The sequence below is a fragment of the Apium graveolens genome, chromosome 6, assembly GCF_009905375.1.
Source record: "Apium graveolens cultivar Ventura chromosome 6, ASM990537v1, whole genome shotgun sequence".
Lineage (NCBI taxonomy): Eukaryota > Viridiplantae > Streptophyta > Magnoliopsida > Apiales > Apiaceae > Apium > Apium graveolens.
Window position 1 is genome coordinate 59,575,575 of NC_133652.1, and position 20,769 is coordinate 59,596,343.

The 20,769-nt window shown below is 39.9% G+C and overlaps 1 non-coding gene across 1 annotated transcript; it reads left to right on the forward strand.

Annotated features, from left to right (window-relative positions):
- The first annotated feature begins 16,732 nt into the window (after positions 1–16,732).
- LOC141669411 (small nucleolar RNA R71) lies at positions 16,733–16,839 on the forward strand. The gene has a single exon (XR_012553697.1). It is a non-coding gene; the product is annotated as a small nucleolar RNA R71 (small nucleolar RNA).
- The last annotated feature ends 3,930 nt before the right edge of the window (positions 16,840–20,769 follow it).

Consider the following 20,769-nt stretch of genomic DNA (forward strand, 5'->3'; position numbering starts at 1 on the left):
GTGATTCCAGCAAATATGGAGTCACAGCCCCATTCTCTCATAATAGAAACACACCAATCATCAAACTCTCCATCACCCTCTCTGGATGTGGATATGATATTCACATCAATTCCTGATTCTCCCTCATTAAAACTCAGGGAGGAGCCCCACTCAAAACCTGATGATCATCATCTTTTAGATGATTTGTTGGATCATCAGCCAATTCTTTCAGATGTAGTTGAAGAATCTGTATCACCTCACTTAAAATCAATTCACACAGATTCAACAATTATGTCACTTTCTATATCTACATCTTTTCCTTCTTCAACGGATATCTCTCATCCGTTGACAAGTGGTTGTTCTTCAACGGATAAGCTTAACTGCAGTTATCCGTTGATACCATCAGTTTCCACATCAACGGATACTCCCTATCCGTTGATGGTCTCTACACACATCACAGAAACAATTCCAACTGTAGAGGACATGGTTACTGTACAATCACTTTTAGGTTTGAGGGAAGGGAGTGATCTTTTGAGTGAGAGGCTGGGTTGCTCCCAGGCTAAAGGAGAGGTTGAGAGTCACCATATGCATGCTATTTCTTCCAGCATGGCAAAATTAAGTTAGAGGAGTACCACCTTAGCAGGTGAGGGTGAGGGTGTGAGGGTGTGTGTGAGCCAGGGGGAGCCCCTGATGCAAGAAAATAGAGAAAATGAGAGAAAGGCAGGTACAGAAGCTATAAGGGTGGATCCAGCCATTGCTAGTGAGTCAATGAAAGTGGATGATGCAGAAAAGGAAAGACAATTTCAGCAACATTACAAAGCTATAATTGATAACATTTCCTTGGATACTGACACTTTTACTCATCCTGTTTCAGCCTATCAATTATTGGCTGCTCAGGGCAATGTGGAGGCAGAACAGACTTTAAACATTATACACACTTCAGAATCTCTTCTCAGAGATAAAGCTGCTGTTAACAGGCTGCCTTCTCAAGCTGGTGAGCCATCTGAAGAATTTGGAGTAAATTCTAATGATGATGACTCTGATTCTTTGGATGAGAACATGAACTTAGGGGGAGTAGCAGGCCCAAGTTCTGTTCCAGATCTTCCTGAATGGGCATGGGCAAAAGCATCAACACCAGGAGAGTTTGGTGTCACTTTGGTCAGACAAGTCATGATAATTCAGAAGGCCCTTCAGGAGACTACAGATGCTGGTACCAAGGCAATTCTTCAAGCTCATCTGGACTCTCTGAATCTCTTGTAGTTGCAGCAATTCAAACAGAATTTAAGTGTGGATGAACTCAAGCAGGACATTGCTGATCTGAAATCCTACAATGCTGAGAATTTGGATTCAGTCATACCTTATGGTACTATGCAAGATTTGTTGGGGAGACTGAGGAAAGAATCTGATGCTGACAAGAGGCTGGCCATATTGGAAACCAGAGTTCAGATCATTGAAGACTCTATGGTCACCATTCTTCAGAATCAACAAACTCAAACAAATCTACTCATGCAGCTGGCAAAAGCACAAGGCTTGACCCCTACCCTTGATGATAATAAAAAGGGGGAGAATAAAGGGAAAGGGGAAGGAGAGCCATCAATAACAGTTCAAATATCTCAAGTGCTAGTTCCTGCCATTACCACTTCTCCAACTATTCAAATCAAAGGAAAGCTTGATGGAATTGATCTAATCCAGATAGCAGCAGCTGAATTGCAAGTCAAAGAGCAAAGGAAGAAGATTGATGAAAAGATGCAACAAATTTTGGTTCTACAACTTCTCAATCACAATATGTGAAGCATAGCACAAAAGTGGAATCAATTATTATGGAGCTCAAGCCAGTAGGGAGGAATAAGGTTGGAGAGACTTCTTCCAAGAATCTGAAATCTATGGTTCTCAAGCCCAACAACAGATCCAATAAGGACTCTACAAAGAATCCTCTAAGCCTTGCTCAGATGAAAGGAGTGGATTTTCCTCTTCCAAAGCCTGATGAAGACAAGCCTTTGGGTAGAAGTATCACAAAGCACAAAGAGACCATGGATGTGGCTGTAAGGAGGAACATGGCTATTAACTTCAGAGAGGGAAAGAGCATATGTGTGATGCAAGGACATCCCAAATTCTCAATAGCCAAGAGGGAAGAAACCAGAAGGTTGAAGGAAGAAGCCAAACAACTAAAGGCTGACAAAAGAGCACAAGCAAAGCTTGAAAAATAGCTAAAGTCAAGTCAGGCTGAAGAACAGAAAGAAATTGAAGACAAAAGTGAAGATGAAGCTGTGGGGGACATGGTTGATACTGATATGGAAGAGAGAAGTAAGGAAAGAGAAGAATGGCAGAAAGGGAACAGAAAAAAGGCCAATGCAAAGAGAAAGATGGTAGATAAGACTGAAGAAACCCAATCAAAATCCAAACCACTACCTTCTATTCCTGAACCCATTGTGCCTGACCCTTTCATGAACATTCATGATGAAACAATCATTCCCAAGGAGGAACCAATTGATTAGGACACCATCAAATTTCCCACCTTCCTAATCTCTTCTCCACCATCAAAGAAGCAGAAAAGAAGAATCAAATCAACACCCTCTAAAGCCTCAATCAAATTCACACAGAAGCCTAAGCCTAAGCCTCAAGCCTCTAAGGATGATTATGTTCGCATCTGTGACATAAAAGAATTTTCAGACATTGAACTCTATCTGGATGAGCTGGAGGAAGTAAGGGGAATAGCTGCCTACAGACAGCTACCAGAAAGACTAGTGTTCAAATACAAAGGAGATGGGGAAAGAACTTGGCCTTTTTACAGAATTCTGAATGAAGGCTACTCTACCTTGATTAGAGTCTACTCAGCCATACAAAGGGATTCTGGCTTTACCAGGACTGCCAAGACTGAGATTCTCAACAAGATTGCCAACATAAGGAAAACTTGGAGGGAGCCCAATGCCTTGCCTAGAACATTACTCATTCAAGAAAGAGGAATTACAGTTCACAAATCACCTCATTGGTTGATGGAGTTCAGAGACAACAAAGGAGTCAGAAGATTTTTCAGAATTGAAGATCAGCTCAAGATTGCCAGTAATGAAACTCTCAAGGATATGCAATCTAAGTTGGACATCAATGAAGAAGATGAAGCTGAATTCTACAGACAACTTCAACTTCAAATAGAGGAGAATGACAGGAGGCTAGGAAAGAAACCAAGGGATCAAAGGAAAAGAAATTAATCTGCTCAGGCTAAAGGAGCACCCTTGGAAACAATGTAATTCTTCAATTCCATCTCAGCATACACATTTTTGCAGCACTTTTGAATTTCTGCTTTATTACAGTTTATATATTTGTCAAGTATTTTGTTATCATCAAGCTAAACCCAAATTTATGCCTACAGTTCTAGTAGACATAAATAGGGGGAGATTGCTAGGAATATGTGTATTAGTTTGATGATAAGTTAAACAAAACACTTAAGTAGAAATCTAGTGTTTGTAGCCTCAACGGATAAGACCATCTTGGCTATCCGTTGAAGGAGTAGCTTTACTTAGCAATAAGTTTAGTATTGTAGCACATTTCATTCTCTGGATTCAAGTTGTAATTCTTAAATGTTGTAGGAAAGTATCAGTCATGTTGACTACTAGTGGATATGCAAATAGGAGGGCTAATTGTAAATATTTCATGCCTTATAATTTTATATAAGTGAAGAAGTATCAACTGATATTGAAGACCTTCAACGGATAAGAAACAAAGCTTCAACGGATGTCTCTAATGCTTCAACGGATAATATCCATCAACGGATAAGTGCTTCAACGGATAAAGACTTCAACTGATAATGCATCAACGGATAAAGCTTCAACGGATAAAGCCTCAACGGATAAGGCATCAATGGATGAAAGCTTCAATGGATGCTTAGTTCATTAGCAGTTGATAGTGACAATTCATAAGCTGACAGAGGCACATGGGTTGACAGAGACAAACTGGAATGTGGAAGCCTCTTGGAGGAATCAAGAAAATGCAGCATTTCCATTCTGGTGCAAACAAGGAAGTGTTCAAAGATTCATAGATTATCCTAGATTGCATTGGATAGAGAAATGAAGAAGAAACGTGTGAAGAGCCTTTTTAATTGTATTTTACAGTTTTGTCTTCACTTGTAAACTTGGTGATATATAAACCAAGTAGCAGCTAGTAATTAGATATGAATTTTCCAGAGCTGTTTAGAAAAATCCAGAGAGAAAATCATCTAGTTTGTACTAGGAAGCAGCTGTGATTTAATTCTTTGAATCACAGATTTTCTGAAATAACACATCTCTGGTGGAACAACAAATCCACCAGAAAAGTTTTTAAGTTCTCTGTGTTCTTTACATTTGTGTTTGAATATATATCTGTCTGCATTGGCTTCAAGCAATTCACACACACTTGTTCTCAGAAACACTTAGCCTTAGAAACTGCTCAAAACTTGAAAAAGTTTTGAGATTTACATTCAACCCCCTTCTGTAAATCTCATTATTAGTCCACTGGGAATAACAGGTACATAAAGAAAAGTCTAGTTACCACAAGTTCTGAAATAAGGTACAATAATATAGCAGGGTTAAACAGAGGAAAAACTGGAAAATATCCCCCTATCTACCCCTAACTTCTAACAACTACTACTATCATAAAGTTCCGAAATATAATATAACAAATGAAAAAGGGATCCCGGCATCTGACCAAGTATCCCAAAGCCTACTAGCGCTGAAAAAAAACAACAACTACGAGCTCAACCAACAGTCCCGCCTAACAGCTAGTCATCCAGAATCTCTATCAACACAACCAACATCCAGCGAATGATCTTATGCAGCCTCCGGGCCTCGGCATCAGCATCACTAGTGGATGGTCCTTCATCCAATCTCCTCCGGGCAACCTGCTCCACCATCTTAACCCGAACTCGCCACTCATCATCCATAACTGAAGTGGTCTGCCTAGACTCTCGGGCTAGCCTATCAACTAAAGCTCCCAACTCAGGAATACAGCAGTAAATAAAGTCTCGGTCCTGGGTTAACTTGCCACCAACACTGACAGGTACAGTCTTAGGCATCTCAGACTCTGGGTCAGGGGCTGAGGTCTCTGAATCTGGCCTCAAGGGTGAAATCTGCATAGGGATCTCACTGCTCTCAGAGGGATCCTCCTCTGGGTCTGAACTAACATACACATGCTCCTCTGGAGAGGGTGGAATGGGGTCCACTGGGGTACCGGTCAAACTAATCTCGGAATATGAATCACTACCACTACTGGGATCCTGAGAGAAAACACAAAACAGCAACCAAGAAATAACTTTAGGGTTAAATAAAGCTTCCAGCTAACTCACACCCTAATTCTAGTTTCCACTTTAACTAATACACATTTTCCTTAGAGTATACCTAATAGTCTAACTCAACTCTACATGAGTTGAACTCTCTCGCGATATAAATATATACCCACAATACCCTTTTTTATTCCTAACTTATCTCAGGGACTAGATCCTGTAGCTCTGATACCAACTTGTGACGCCCTCAATCTCGGGGTTAGGAAATGAGGACCCACGCTCCTTTAATCTAATAATTATATATACATAAACCCCGATTAACTACCAACAGGATCAAATAGGATAAGGTATGAGACAAGATTACAATTACCAACCATAAAATATAACTTACAACCCCAAAATAATATAAAATATACATAGTCGATCCCGACTTGGAACCGACAGATAACCCATTGTATCTTTACAACCTTCTGGCTAAGCGCTATCTCACTAAAAAACATCTTTACCTACTCTGGCAACTGGAAGCCCTCAACACGATAGGGACCCACCAGGTACGCTCTTACGAGCAGTGCGCCTAAGGCTGGCCATCTTCTTGCTTAACTGTCAAGGTTAGATTAAAACAAAACATATGAGTATAAAACTCAGCAAGTGACTATAAAGTAGTTCTATGATATGAAATCCACAATTTACTTTACCAAACTCAGGGCATTCTACTTTATCAGTTCTAGGTGGCAGATTTCCATCTTTCGGGTTAAGGAAGGGTTATGAAGGAAAAGTGTGGGACTTTCATGGAACAAGGCTCAAAGTAGGGTGAAAGCCGACATTCACCACAAATCATTAAAGGATCAAAACAGATCTTTCAGAAAGGAAAGCGACAATATTTTTATTATATGGAATCAATTATATGATCAACAGATTAAAATCAGGGTTCACGAGCTTTAAGTTTTACAATATCACAATCAACTCTTTTCAATGTAATATAAACCATTTTCATTTCAAAGAATTCATTACTGAGTAGGAAGTTTCCTTTCCTTTTTAAAATCAATATAGAACCCTTGGTTGGACCACTTTATCTTTCATTTCATTATAATACAGGTGATCAGCCCGTACCGACCTCCATCCGGTCATTAAGGTACCATACGGCATAATTTCAGCCTTAAACTGGACTAGCCCCACTAGCCTCTTACAATGACTGGATTAGTCCCACTAGCCTCTTACGTCCAATCCAATCCATCAGGAATTCGTTTGGAAAACCTTGAGTTGGAATAAGTAGGTTTTCTAAATTTATTTTATCATTACCGAGAATATTAAATCATTCGGACTCTTTCAAGTCGAAAATCATTCTTAGATTCAATTTCAAGAAATCAAAGTTAAGGAAAATGAATCAAGGATAGGAAAGAGCAATTCAAGTTTCAAGGATCAATAGGAAATATGGTGATCAAGGAATATGGTATTATTACAAGGGGTTCATAAAGGTAATTATAGGATTATAACAGTTCAAAGTATGAGAATTAATTTGAACAGGAAAGACAGGTTACCAAAGGGTTGACTCAATAAGCTTGTCAATAACAGTTTAACAAGATCAAGACAGGGTATCTCGAATCATTAACAGGGGTTCATAATTTTAACAGTTCAATACTCTACATGGTATGAGCAATAACCTCTCTATAACAATTTACACAAGTAATGAGAGTTACTTGCCTGAATTCGCTTTCCTGAAGGTTGAACTACTGCCACCTAGTATACCCTTCCCTTTCCTAGCCTGAATGCCCTCACGCTCCGAATCTACCATAAAAACCAAAACCTTAATCAGTTTCTCAACTCTCGCTCCCGGAACGATCACTCAATACGATAGCTCGATTATACTCTGGACTCAAATATACGAGTATAGCTTATACACATATGCACATAACACATAACACATTCCTTTCTCAAAGCCTTTATATCTTTATATACTCATCAATCGACTCATACTTGCTTAAACTTAACTATTCTTCAAATCACACCAATATAACTCTTACGAGTACATGATTTATTCAAACTAAATCTTTTGCGACCATTACTGTCACTTATAGTTCTTTAATATCAAACCACTTAATTCCCTTTTTCTTTTATTCCTTAATTTGAACCATAACATCATTTAATCAAACAAATGAATCACATATGTCCTAGAATTTCACATGCAATCACTTAGCAAGGTAATGGAACCAAATCAATCGCTTTTCTACTTATATACCATTCGGCTATAAACCTATAACACAACCAAATGTACTCAATTTCAATCTCATATAATCAAACACAATAAACCTCTTTGGTATGCAAATTACAAGGGTCTTTTACGCAATTAAGCTTCTTTCTTTTTAATCCAAAAACCGAATCATAATCACATCAAGAATCGAAAATCAACACCCTCTTTTAATTATCAAATTCGAACACAAGCATCATCCAATCAATGGCATGCAACCATGTTCTTATTAGTAACTAAGATATTTAGCATATAATCTCACAAAAATCCACTTAATTCTATTTTTAACCATAAGACCCATTCGGTTTTTTCAAGAAATCACTGTTAGGGCGAAAACACGCGCTAATATTCACGCAAGTATACGCGTTCGCAAGTAATATAGAATACTTTCTAGTTCGTTCCCTCAGAGACTTAGACTAAATTATTGTCTAATTAAACTCACTCACCAATGTATGATTACTTCTCAATGTTAAGATAATAACACTTAAAATTGTTGATTAAATATTAACTATAATTAACTACTTAATTAACCACTTAACTAACACTTCAATTTATCAATAATAAAACACTCATGAGATCACAACTTCATTATTACTTCCTTCTATAGCCATTGTTATTACCTTTAGCATGTGACAGTGATGATATTAATCGAATAACACAAAACTGATAAAAGCCAACTTTCATTGTACTAATACCATTCTACCAAGCATCCACAATTAAGATAGAAGTTGAATAGTCATCAATTATGTTGAGTTCCTATATGTCTACAGAAATTGACAACACAACGATTTAAGCACAAGTTATTCCTTTTGATTACATAGGGCAAATAAAACTGTTAGAGTTACCCACTAATCATGCTCAACGTACATGAACCTATGCTAGCATGGCAAGTTCTAAATCTCAAGATCCACCGTCGCTTCACAAGAGATTAACACCCTATCTTATATGTTCGCGACGCACATAAGACGAATACGCACAACCAATACTAGATATCAAGCAATCATCACACACTAAAGTATTAAACAATTAACTAAAGAATTCCATAATAAATCCGTTGCAACCCCATGATCACGATTAGCCCATAATAGAACTTATCGCCATCATGGGTTCATATGAAATCATGATAAACAAACACAAGAAAATAATAACTAAACTAATTATATTAAAACAGAGTACGTCACAAGAGTAAATAAGTCAAAGCAAGAAAACTAGCATCCAACGTTACAACGAAACAAGAATCACAAGAAAATATGCTTCCTATTCGTTGCGGTGTGCTAAATCGGTCTTCTTCCTTATCTCCTTCGCTTCTTGCGTAAAACACAATCTAAAACATAATCCCCTTCATACTCTCTGTGAAAACGTCTCAAATCTACCTATATAATAGTCCCATAAAACTCAGATTACATAGAAGTTGGAAGCCAAACAGAAGTAGAAGTCTAAAATAATTTATCTTTTTCCCCGACCCTGCGCGGCCGCTCAGCATAGCTGCGTGGGCGCGCAGGTTGCTGCGCGGCCGCTCAGCATTGCTGCGCGGGCGCGCAGGCCTCTACTGGAAAAAATCCAGGTTTGCTCTGTTTCTTCGCCGTAATCTGCCCATTCCTTTCCTCTCGCAATGGTGAACACATGCCAAGGCTTATTCTTGATGATTCCTCCCCCGAAATGCAACTAATACCCTGAAATACATAAACACTAGAAAAACGCATCAAATACACAAAATACTTGATTTCAAGACACCAATTTAAGCCATTTTAAGACGTTCTAAGTGGTATAAAATGCCACTTATCACACCCCCAAACTTAAATCGATGCTTGTCCTCAAGCGTCACAGACTCAAAAACAAATAAAAATATGCATGAATGCAATCTATATGAAAATGCAACGATCCCCCTTACTACAATTAACCAACCAAATTGTCACATCTCAACGAATGCAGTAAGACAACTAAAGATCAATAAACTCATGCAAACGGACATACAGCCAGAAACGTGGTGTGTGCAAATGCTTAACAGATATGCTTCGGAACTAGACCAATTACTATGACTAGACTATCCTCAAGGCAATCCTACGATTATACAAAGAATAAAAATTCTAGGCACAAAGTGATATACAACACTACAAGAACTCTGGAGCTTACTACGGAATCGTGCTTTTTATTTACAACTCAAATGCTTATTTAACCGTGCAATGAGTGAGGTCCACAAAAGACTTATACAATGGTATCCATGTAACGAGCGTTAGGTTAGCGGATCCCAGACTCCAAAAGCCTTAGGTCACTAGGCACAAAGTCCCCTAAGAACTTAATAACTCGAATACCAAAGAGCCCACTCTTGATCAATTATGCAAATTTTTTTTTTTTTTTAATAACTTCTGAGCAAGTGCGTTTCGCTCCATCTTGCTCAACCCTAGACTACTCGCAACATATGCGAGCCGGCTACTAGCCATTTGACGCCTAGCCACAACTAGCAACAACTTCCATATTTTTTTCTCCAAAATTTTTTCTTTTTTCATGTCTTTATCACTATAAGTAGATTGACCTTGAAAACAACCAAATCATAACAACAATCTAGCCCTTACGCATTCTTTAAGACTTAGTGGACTTACAATTGTTTCTAGCATGCATATCAACCTACACAACTTAATATCACTTTAATGCTATCACTACACTCGCATCAATATCACAATTCAGTCGATAACTTATTGCAAAAGGGATCATGGTAAATGCATGAGCTACATGACATTCATAAAAAAAAACTAAATGGCATAAATTATGCAACTATATGAACTAAACTATCATGAATATGAAACTAAATGACACACACACAATATTCCTTAACTACCACCCCCAAACTAAAAATCTTCACTGTCCTCAGTGAAAGTAGTAGAAAGGAACACAGGGTATACCTACTCGGAGTCATCATCATCATCACCCTCAGTGGGTGGAGTATCAGGCGGCGGGTATGCAGAGTCCTCACCAAAAACTGGCCACTGGATATCAGCTCCAAGGCCTCGAAAAACATTCCCTAACGCAAGGGTGAGCTCCTGAGCAAACCTGATCTGCGTCTCATACATGGCATCCATCCGCCGTGAAAGCCTCCTATACTGGGCATCACCCATCCCAGCACCCTCCTGAGCTCTCGAAGAACCAGCCTCACCACGCCCTGGCCTAGCCATAGTAGCACCTCGTGCTGGACGCCCTCCTGGAAGACGATAACCCAGCCCATGCTCCTCAGGCTCACCACCGGTCCACTCCTGCATCCCATTCAGAGTGCCAGAATCAATCGGAGCTGCTGGCAACTGCAACTGCTCATGAGCCGGCCAGTTCACTCCCACTGCTCGGCATAGCTTCATAACCGTGGATGCATAAGGGATGTTCATATGCTTTGCTCCCCTAAAAAACTTCAGAATTCCTTGGTAGATAAACTCACCAAGGTCCACATAGTACTCATCATGCAGAATTCCCCACAACAGCTGTGCTCTCTCAACTGTGACCTCGTGTGCATGCGAAGAAGGCAAAATATTAGCACAAATAAATGCATTCCATGCACGGGCATACCTGTTCATGGCGATCGCCGGAAAGTGACGATACTCATTATTGCCTGGACTGCGGGTCCAAACTGTGCCCGGTCGACAGAGAGTCGCACAAATCAAATCCAAGTCAAAATCCTCAGCAGTCTTTTCATTCCAGTTCTCCTCCTCGGGCTTCCTCTCTCGCTGTCCAATCACACGGCGAATCGCCGCAGGATGATAATCAACAGTCAGCCCACGGACTACAGAAAACCCATTCTTTTCAGCCTTCGCGTTCGCGTAGAACTCGCGAACAACGCTCATCGGTACTGCTTCGGGTGACTCACAAAAAGCTATCCACCCCTTCTCTGCAATCATGGGCAACAACTCACCATCCCTCCCTGATGGTAAAAACCCCCTCTCCTTCAGAATCGGCTTCCCCAACAGCCTAGTGTACTCCTCCTCCACAGCTCTGTCAGTTAACCGAGGCCTTGCAGCAGTACCCCTCGATGAATCAGCAGTAGGAACTGTGCTGCTGCTGTCAATAGTGCGTGCTCTCTTGGGTGCCATTAATTCGTGAATAAAAGTGTGTAAGAACTGATATTTTGATGTTTGTGAGAGGGTTTAAGTGTAGGAAGTTTTGTGGGAGATATGTAGGATAGGTGTATGTATATATAGGGTGTGGATTAGATTAGGGTTTGGGAATTAAGGGATAAAATGATGGGGTAGTGGGAACAATTCGTGGGTTTATGGGCTAAAACTGTTTTTGTGTTTTTTTGTTTGTTTTTTTTTTCTGAACTGTAAAAATTTTTCTGGAACTCGACCCCTGCGCGGCCGCTCAGCATAGCTGCGCGGGCGCGCAGAGGGTCTCTGGAAAAAAAAATTCAGCCCCTGTTTTCTGATTTTTTTGTGTTTTTGGATAGGCTATTAACTTCTAAGGGTTCCTGTAACAACAATTCATGGGTTGCCTCCCACGCAGCGCTTCTTTTTCGTCATTAGCTTGACGTTCCGTACCTTTCTCAAGTAGTCAACAAAATGGCACTAACCACCTCTCGCTTTGCCATGTCCCCATAGTAGTGCTTCAACCGCTGACCGTTAACCTTGAATGCTTGGTCCGAATTATTCTCAAAAATTTCCACCGCTCCATGTGGAAACACAGTTTTGACAATAAAAGGTCCAGACCACCTTGATTTCAACTTCCCAGGAAAAAGTCGGAGCCGAGAGTTGAATAAAAGAACTTGTTGCCCTGGCACAAATAACTTAGGATGTAGCTTCCTATCGTGCCACCTCTTCACCTTTTCCTTATACATTTTGTTATTCTCGTACGCTTGAAGTCGAAATTCATCAAGTTCATTAAGCTGAAGCATTCTTTTCTTACCAGCTGCATCTAAATCCAGGTTCAATTTCTTCAATGCCCAGTAGGCCTTATGCTCAAGCTCCGCCGGTAGATGACATCCCTTACCGTACACCAACTGAAATGGTGACATCCCAAGTGGAGTTTTGTATGTTGTTCTGTAAGACCAAACAGCTTCATCGAGCTTTAAAGACCAATCCTTCCTTGACGGACAAACAACCTTCTCTAGAATACGCTTTATCTCTCTGTTAGACACTTCCGCTTGACCATTTGTTTGCGGATGATAGGCAGTAGCTACTCGATGATTCACATTATAACGCTGCATCATAGAAGTGAACTTACGGTTGCAAAAATGCGATCCTTCATCACTTATGATTACCCGAGGTGTTCCAAACCTTGTGAAAATTTGCTTATGAAGAAAATTTAGCACTGCCTTTGCATCATTTGTCGGTAAAGCTTTAACTTTGACCCATTTTGAGACATAATCGACTGCCAGCAAGATGTACTGATTATTGCAAGACGCGATAAAAGGCCCCATGAAATCGATTCCCCACACATCAAAGACCTCGACTTCAAGCATCACATTTAATGGCATCTCATCCTTCCTTGACAAATTTCCCACTCTTTGGCAATGATCACACCTTAAAACAAACTGATGAGCATCCTTGAACAAAGTAGGCCAGAAAAAACCTGCTTGCAGAATATGAGCTGCCGTCTTCTCACCTCCATAGTGTCCACCATAAACCGTGGAATGGCAGTCTCGTAATATCCCCTCCGTCTCACAGAACGGGATACATCTCCTGATGATCTGGTCAGCTCCCTGTCTAAACAAATATGGTTCATCCCACATATACCACTTCACCTCATGCAGAAACTTCTTCTTTTGAGCGGATGTCAAATTAAGAGGCATTATATTGCTGACGAGATAGTTTACAATATCTGCAAACCATGGTTCTTCCTCCTGAATTGCAAACAACTGCTCATCCGGAAAAGATTCATTGATTAACGTCCTATCTTGTGAAGTAGAATCGGGATTCTCCAACCTAGAGAGATGGTCAGCTACTTGATTCTCAGTACCTTTTTTATCTTTGATCTCTAACTCAAATTCCTGAAGTAAAAGCACCCAACGAATGAGTCTCGGCTTCGAATCCTTCTTAGAAACCAGATAGCGAATAGCTGCATGATCAGTGAATACTGTTACTTTCGTACCAAGCAGATAAGATCGAAATTTCTCAAAGCCAAAGACTATAGCCAAAAGCTCCTTCTCAGTAGTGGTGTAGTTCAATTGGGCACCATTTAAAGTCTTACTCGCATAGTAGACCACATGGAAGAGATTTTTCTTGCGCTGTCCCAGAACTGCACCTACCGCATAATCACTCGCATCACACATCATCTCAAACAGTTCTGTCCAATCTGGTGCTGTAATAACTGGTGCCGTGATCAAACTCTCCTTGAGAGTCTCGAATGCTGCCAAATATTCATCATCAAATTTGAAAGACACATCTTTCTCAAGCAAATTGCACAACGGCTTAGATATCTTTGAAAAGTCCTTGATGAATTGCCGATAAAAACCCGCATGGCCAAGAAAACTACGGATTCCTTTCACAGAATTAGGTGGGGGAAGATTTTCAATGACTCCCACCTTGGCCTTGTCCACCTCCAGACCCTTGCTAGAGACCTTATGCCCAAGGATAATGCCTTCACGCACCATAAAATGACATTTCTCCCAATTAAGCACCAAATTAGTTTCCACACATCTTTTGAGTACGGCGCGCAGATTATTCAAACATTCATCATATGAGTGTCCAAAGACGGAGAAGTCATCCATGAACACTTCGACGTTATTTCCAATCATGTCAGAGAATATAGCCATCATACATCTCTGAAAGGTGGCCGGTGCGCCACATAACCCAAACGAAACTCTGCGAAAAGCAAATGTGCCAAATGGACAAGTGAAGGTAGTCTTTTCCTGATCCTCTGGTGCAATACAAATCTGATTATACCCGGAATAACCATCCAGAAGACAAAAATACTCATGACCCGCCAATCTGTCAAGCATTTGATCAATAAATGGAAGGGGGAAGTGATCCTTCCTTGTGGCTTTGTTCAATTTTCTATAATCTATGCATACTCTCCATCCTGTAACTGTTCGAGTAGGGATGAGCTCATTCTTTTCATTTGCGACCACGGTGATACCTCCCTTCTTAGGTACACATTGTACGGGGCTCACCCACGAGCTGTCAGAAATAGGATAAATGATGCCTGCATCTAGCCATTTCAGAATTTTTTTCTTCACCACCTCCTTCATGATGGGATTCAGTCTTCGCTGCTGTTCCACAGTTGGTTTACTACCTTCCTCTAGCAGAATTTTATGCATACAATATGAAGGACTTATCCCCTTGATGTCTGCTATGGTCCATCCTATAGCCGATTTGAATTCTCTCAAGATCCTTAAGAGCTTGTCTTCCTCACTACCTGAAAGGTCAGATGAAATAATAACAGGTAACGTAGATGAATCACCTAAAAAAGCATACCTCAAGTGTTCAGGTAATGGTTTGAGCTCCAAGGTAGGTGCTTTCTCTATTGATGGTTTGAGCTTCCCTTCAGCATTCTTAAGGTCAGAAGTACCAAGAGATTCAAATGGTATGTCCAGCTTTCGCTTCCATGGAGAAGCGTTCAGATATTGTAATTGCTCGTTGCTATCTTCATCATCGCTGTCAAAATCCCCCACTAAGGCCTTTTCCAATGCATCAGACATTAGCATGTGATCGAGTTCCGAAGTAACCGCAGTATCAATCACATCCACTTTTAAGCACTCCTCATCTTCTGTAGGGAATTACATTGCCTTGAATACATTGAAGGTCACATCCTGATCTTAGACCCGCATAGTAAGTTCACCTTTTTGCACATCTATCAAGGTACGACCAGTAGCCAAGAAAGGCCTTCCCAAGATTATGGGAATCTTCTTATCTTCCTCAAAATCCAGAATAACAAAATCTGCTGGAAAGAAGAGCTTATCCACCTTGACGAGCACATCCTCAACTATGCCCCTTGGGTAAGTAATGGAACGGTCAGCCAATTGTAGCGACATGTATGTGGGTTTTGGATCAGGCAGATCCAGCTTTTTAAAGATCGACAACGGCATCAGATTAATGCTTGCTCCCAAATCACAAAGGCACTTGTCAAACGTTAGATTGCCAATGGTGCAAGGAATGGTGAAGCTTCCTGGATCTTTCAGTTTTGGTGGTAACTTTTGCTGCAGAACAGCGCTGCATTCTTCCGTGAGAGCAACGGTTTCAAGGTCATCCAGTTTCACCTTCCTTGCAAGAATAGTCTTCATAAACTTCGCATAACTAGGCATTTGTTCCAGAGCCTCAGCGAAAGGTATATTGATGTGAAGTTTCTTGAACACCTCCAGAAACTTCCCGAACTGTCTATCCAGCTTTTGTTGCTGCAATCTCTTAGGAAAAGGTGGTGGAGGATAGAGCTGTTTCTCCCCTGTATTAGCCTCAGGCAGAGTGTGTTCAACAGTAGTCTTCCTTGGTTCCGCCGCTTTCTCCTTTTGCTTAGATTCTTCATCTCTAACTTCAGCTTCGACTTCCTTTGCCTTTTCAGCATCAGCCACTTTTCCAGACCTTAAGGTAATAGCCTTGACTTGCTCTTTAGCTTCCTTCCTGCCTGGTACTTCCGTGTCACTGGGAAGAGTGCCAGGTTGACGATTGAGCACTGCAATGGCTAATTGACCGATTTGATTTTCCAAGGTCTTGATAGAAACCGCCTGACTCTTGCACAACAGCTTAAGTTCCTCAAAATTAGCACTAGTGAGTGCAGCTGTACTTCCCTGTTGAGGATATGATTGCCTTGCAGCATACTGCTGTGGTTGCTGGAATCCAGGTGGGTTAAACTGTTTACTCACTCCTTGCTGATATGGTGGCTGAATAGCATTCTGATTATTCCCCCAGCTGAAATTTGGATGATTTCCGTTATTAGGATGATAGGTCGCTGGCACAGGCTGCTGTTGTCGCTGATAATTATTCACATACTGAACAGATTCGTTGACAATAGAATACTGATCCGTAGCATGAGAACCTGCACAAAGCTCACAAACCATAGCTATTTGATTAACTCCATACGTAGCCAGAGAATCAACCTTCATTGATAGCGCTTGGAGCTGGGCTGCAATAGTGGTGGCTGCATCAACTTCCAGAATACCTGCTACCTTGCCTGACATCATCCTCTGAGTTGGGTTTTGATGCTCATTTGCAGCCATCGTCTCTTTAAGATTATACGCCTCAGTATAGCTTTTAGCCCATAAGGCTCCTCCAGCTGCTGCATCGAGCATGGGCCGAGATTGGGCCCCCAAACCATTATAGAAACCAGTGATCACCATCCAATCCAACATTCCATGATGTGGACATTTTCTCAACATTTCCTTGTAGCGTTCCCAAGCCTCGCACATAGATTCTGTAGGTTGCTGCGCAAACTGAGTAAGAGCACTCCTCATAGCAGCAGTCTTTGCCATCGGATAAAACTTCACCAGAAACTTTTGCGCAAGATCTTGCCACGTAGTGATGGACCCAGCTGGTTCAGAATGTAACCAGTCTTTAGCCTTATCCCTCAGTGAGAATGGGAAAAGCCTCAACTTGATAGCCTCATCAGTCATGCCATTATACTTAAAAGTGCTGCAGATCTCGACAAAATTCCTTATGTGCATGTTGGGGTCTTCAGTTGCCGCTCCTCCAAAAGAAACAGAATTGTGCACCATCTGAATAGTGCCCGGCTTGATTTCAAAGGTGTTAGCTTGAATAGCCGGATGAAGGATGCTTGACTGAATGTCATCAATTTTAGGCCGAGAAAAATCCATAAGAGCTGGATCAGCTTGAACAATACGATCTCCCATGTTTACTGGTTCTTTCTGCTCAGTTCCTGAATCCGAATCCTCAAAATCTAACTTCTCCGGAATATCAAAAACTTCGTCTGTCTCCTCAGCTGTATGTAAAGTCCTCTTGCGAGCACGAGAATGAGTTTGCATAAACGCTTGCTAAAGTACCTGAAACACAACCGAAAAGAGTAAGTAACTACTACGTCCTAATCACTGAGTCCTAATGACCAATGATGGTAAGTACATAAACTAAACAAATACGCCGAGTCCCCGGCAGCGGCGCCAAAAACTTGTTAGGGCGAAAACACGCGCTAATATTCACGCAAGTATACGCGTTCGCAAGTAATATAGAATACTTTCTAGTTCGTTCCCTCAGAGACTCAGACTAAATTATTGTCTAATTAAACTCACTCACCAATGTATGATTACTTCTCAATGTTAAGATAATAACACTTAAAATTGTTGATTAAATATTAACTATAATTAACTACTTAATTAACCACTTAACTAACACTTCAATTTATCAATAATAAAACACTCATGAGATCACAACTTCATTATTACTTCCTTCTATAGCCATTGTTATTACCTTTAGCATGTGACCGTGATGATATTAATCGAATAACACAAAACTGATAAAAGCCAACTTTCATTGTACTAATACCATTCTACCAAGCATCCACAATTAAGATAGAAGTTGAATAGTCATCAATTATGTTGAGTTCCTATATGTCTACAGAAATTGACAACACAACGATTTAAGCACAAGTTATTCCTTTTGATTACATAGGGCAAATAAAACTGTTAGAGTTACCCACTAATCATGCTCAACGTACATGAACCTATGCTAGCATGGCAAGTTCTAAATCTCAAGATCCACCGTCGCTTCACAAGAGATTAACACCCTATCTTATATGTTCGCGACGCACATAAGACGAATACGCACAACCAATACTAGATATCAAGCAATCATCACACACTAAAGTATTAAACAATTAACTAAAGAATTCCATAATAAATCCGTTGCAACCCCATGATCACGATTAGCCCATAATAGAACTTATCGCCATCATGGGTTCATATGAAATCATGATAAACAAACACAAGAAAATAATAACTAAACTAATTATATTAAAACAGAGTACGTCACAAGAGTAAATAAGTCAAAGCAAGAAAACTAGCATCCAACGTTACAACGAAACAAGAATCACAAGAAAATATGCTTCCTATTCGTTGCGGTGTGCTAAATCGGTCTTCTTCCTTATCTCCTTCGCTTCTTGCGTAAAACACAATCTAAAACATAATCCCCTTCATACTCTCTGTGAAAACGTCTCAAATCTACCTATATAATAGTCCCATAAAACTCAGATTACATAGAAGTTGGAAGCCAAACAGAAGTAGAAGTCTAAAATAATTTATCTTTTTCCCCGACCCTGCGCGGCCACTCAGCATAGCTGCGCGGGCGCGCAGGTTGCTGCGCGGCCGCTCAGCATTGCTGCGCGGGCGCGCAGGCCTCTACTGGAAAAAATCCAGGTTTGCTCCGTTTCTTCGCCGTAATCTGCCCATTCATTTCCTCTCGCAATGGTGAACACATGCCAAGGCTTATTCTTGATGATTCCTCCCCCGAAATGCAACTAATATCCTGAAATATATAAACACTAGAAAACGCATCAAATACACAAAATACTTGATTTCAAGACACCAATTTAAGCCATTTTAAGACGTTCTAAGTGGTATAAAATGCCACTTATCAATCACACATGCAAGGTTTTAAATCATAATTTCAACTTGTTTTACACCTTCTCTTAGACATTCAACTCATTTTCATCAAGATTTTCGAATCACAAACAAAGCATCACTTAGTGACTCAAGCCTCAATCACATTATCCAATTAAACATGCATGCATTCACTAGTTCTTCTTTTAAACTAAAATGCCATCACATTTTTCACTAAATAAGCTTAGTTTATACGAAGATCAAGTCACCAAATCCAATTCCCTTTTTATTAGTACAAAGCCGAACCAAAATCCCCAATCATGCAACCCTCAAATTCGATTCCTCAATCATTAAATCAATTACACAAATCCAAATTCTTTTAACACATTCGTAGCAATCCATTTATCAATCACACACTTAAATTTCAAAGGAAGTACAAAATCCTTTTTGAACTTTTCAAGAAACCAAGACATGCAATAGCTACATAAAATTTTTAAAGAGCATAAAACTCAAAAATCACATTAACATATCATTTTCTTAAAATTCCACCGGCTCTCCTTGGATCATGGCCGGTGGTGGTCGAACTTAAGAGTGCCCATAACGGGTCTCCTCTTGAGTTTTAAACCACAAAATCTCTTGAATCTTCTCTTGTGATCATGTATCAAGAAATCGTATTTCCTTGAACACAACCATAGAGATGGAACCATAAACACTTACATAAACATTTACATGCAAGTGGTGTTTGAGTAGTATACCGAAAATAGAAGCTATAGATGGTAATATCTTTGAATTTGAGTGAGTATTCGGTATTGCATGCAAGATAGAGAAGAGAGATGGGGAGAGAGCCGAGAGAGAGAGTGTTCGAGAGAGAGAGGAAGAAAGAAAGTGAGGGAGAGGGGGAGGATGCTCACGGGAAAAGAAAGAAGAAAGAAGGGGGGGAGTGAGTTTATATTTTTATTAGGTCCAAGGGTATTTTAGTAATCTGCTAAATCCCTTTTAATTTGATTAATCCTTTCTTTTTACTTAAATAAGATAGAAATTGAATATTGAATATATCCTTCTCGGAAAGTCAAAAATTATTGCAAATGACAATTTTTAGACGTAGATCTCGAAATTAGCTTTCCAACCATTACTCATAATAAACTTTTGAGCGAACGGTTGATTTTATATGATTTTCACAAGTTTGTGCTAATAATAGCATTTTATCACATAAAAATCAATTTATAATGCAATGATCACCAAATAAATCCGTCCATCATTTTTAGAAAGTCTCTAGGACTATTACGAAGATAACAGAATAAATCTCATGCCTTTATCTTACTCGGATAATTTTATAAAAATGTGCGAAGGTTAAATAAACCTTATTTAAATCAATTCATTCCCTTAAATCCATAAAAAAAGTCAACAGATCACGTAATTATGCATACAGACAAGCAAGCACACATACAAACACATCACAACTCATGTCTGATCATAAAATTTGTCCTTCTTTAATTTTATTCCTTTCGAAGCGTACCGGGTCACGTTCAGCCTGACAGCCTGACGCTCAGCGTTTCAATTATGCTTCACAATATCGTTATCAACCGACACGTCATTAGAACGAATTACTTTACTCAAGCATTTCATTTCACATAATAACACATAGTTCACATTTTAAATACCTAAATCCCTTTTTAGGATGGGTTCCGTTCTACTTGACGGCCCGATAACACAGCTTAACTCCTAAGCTGACTCTTTAAATTGGAACGCTTCTATTTACACTCCTAGATTCTAATATACAGTAAAGACAATTAACCAACACTTAATCACATAATTATAATCACGTCGCAAAATTCTCAG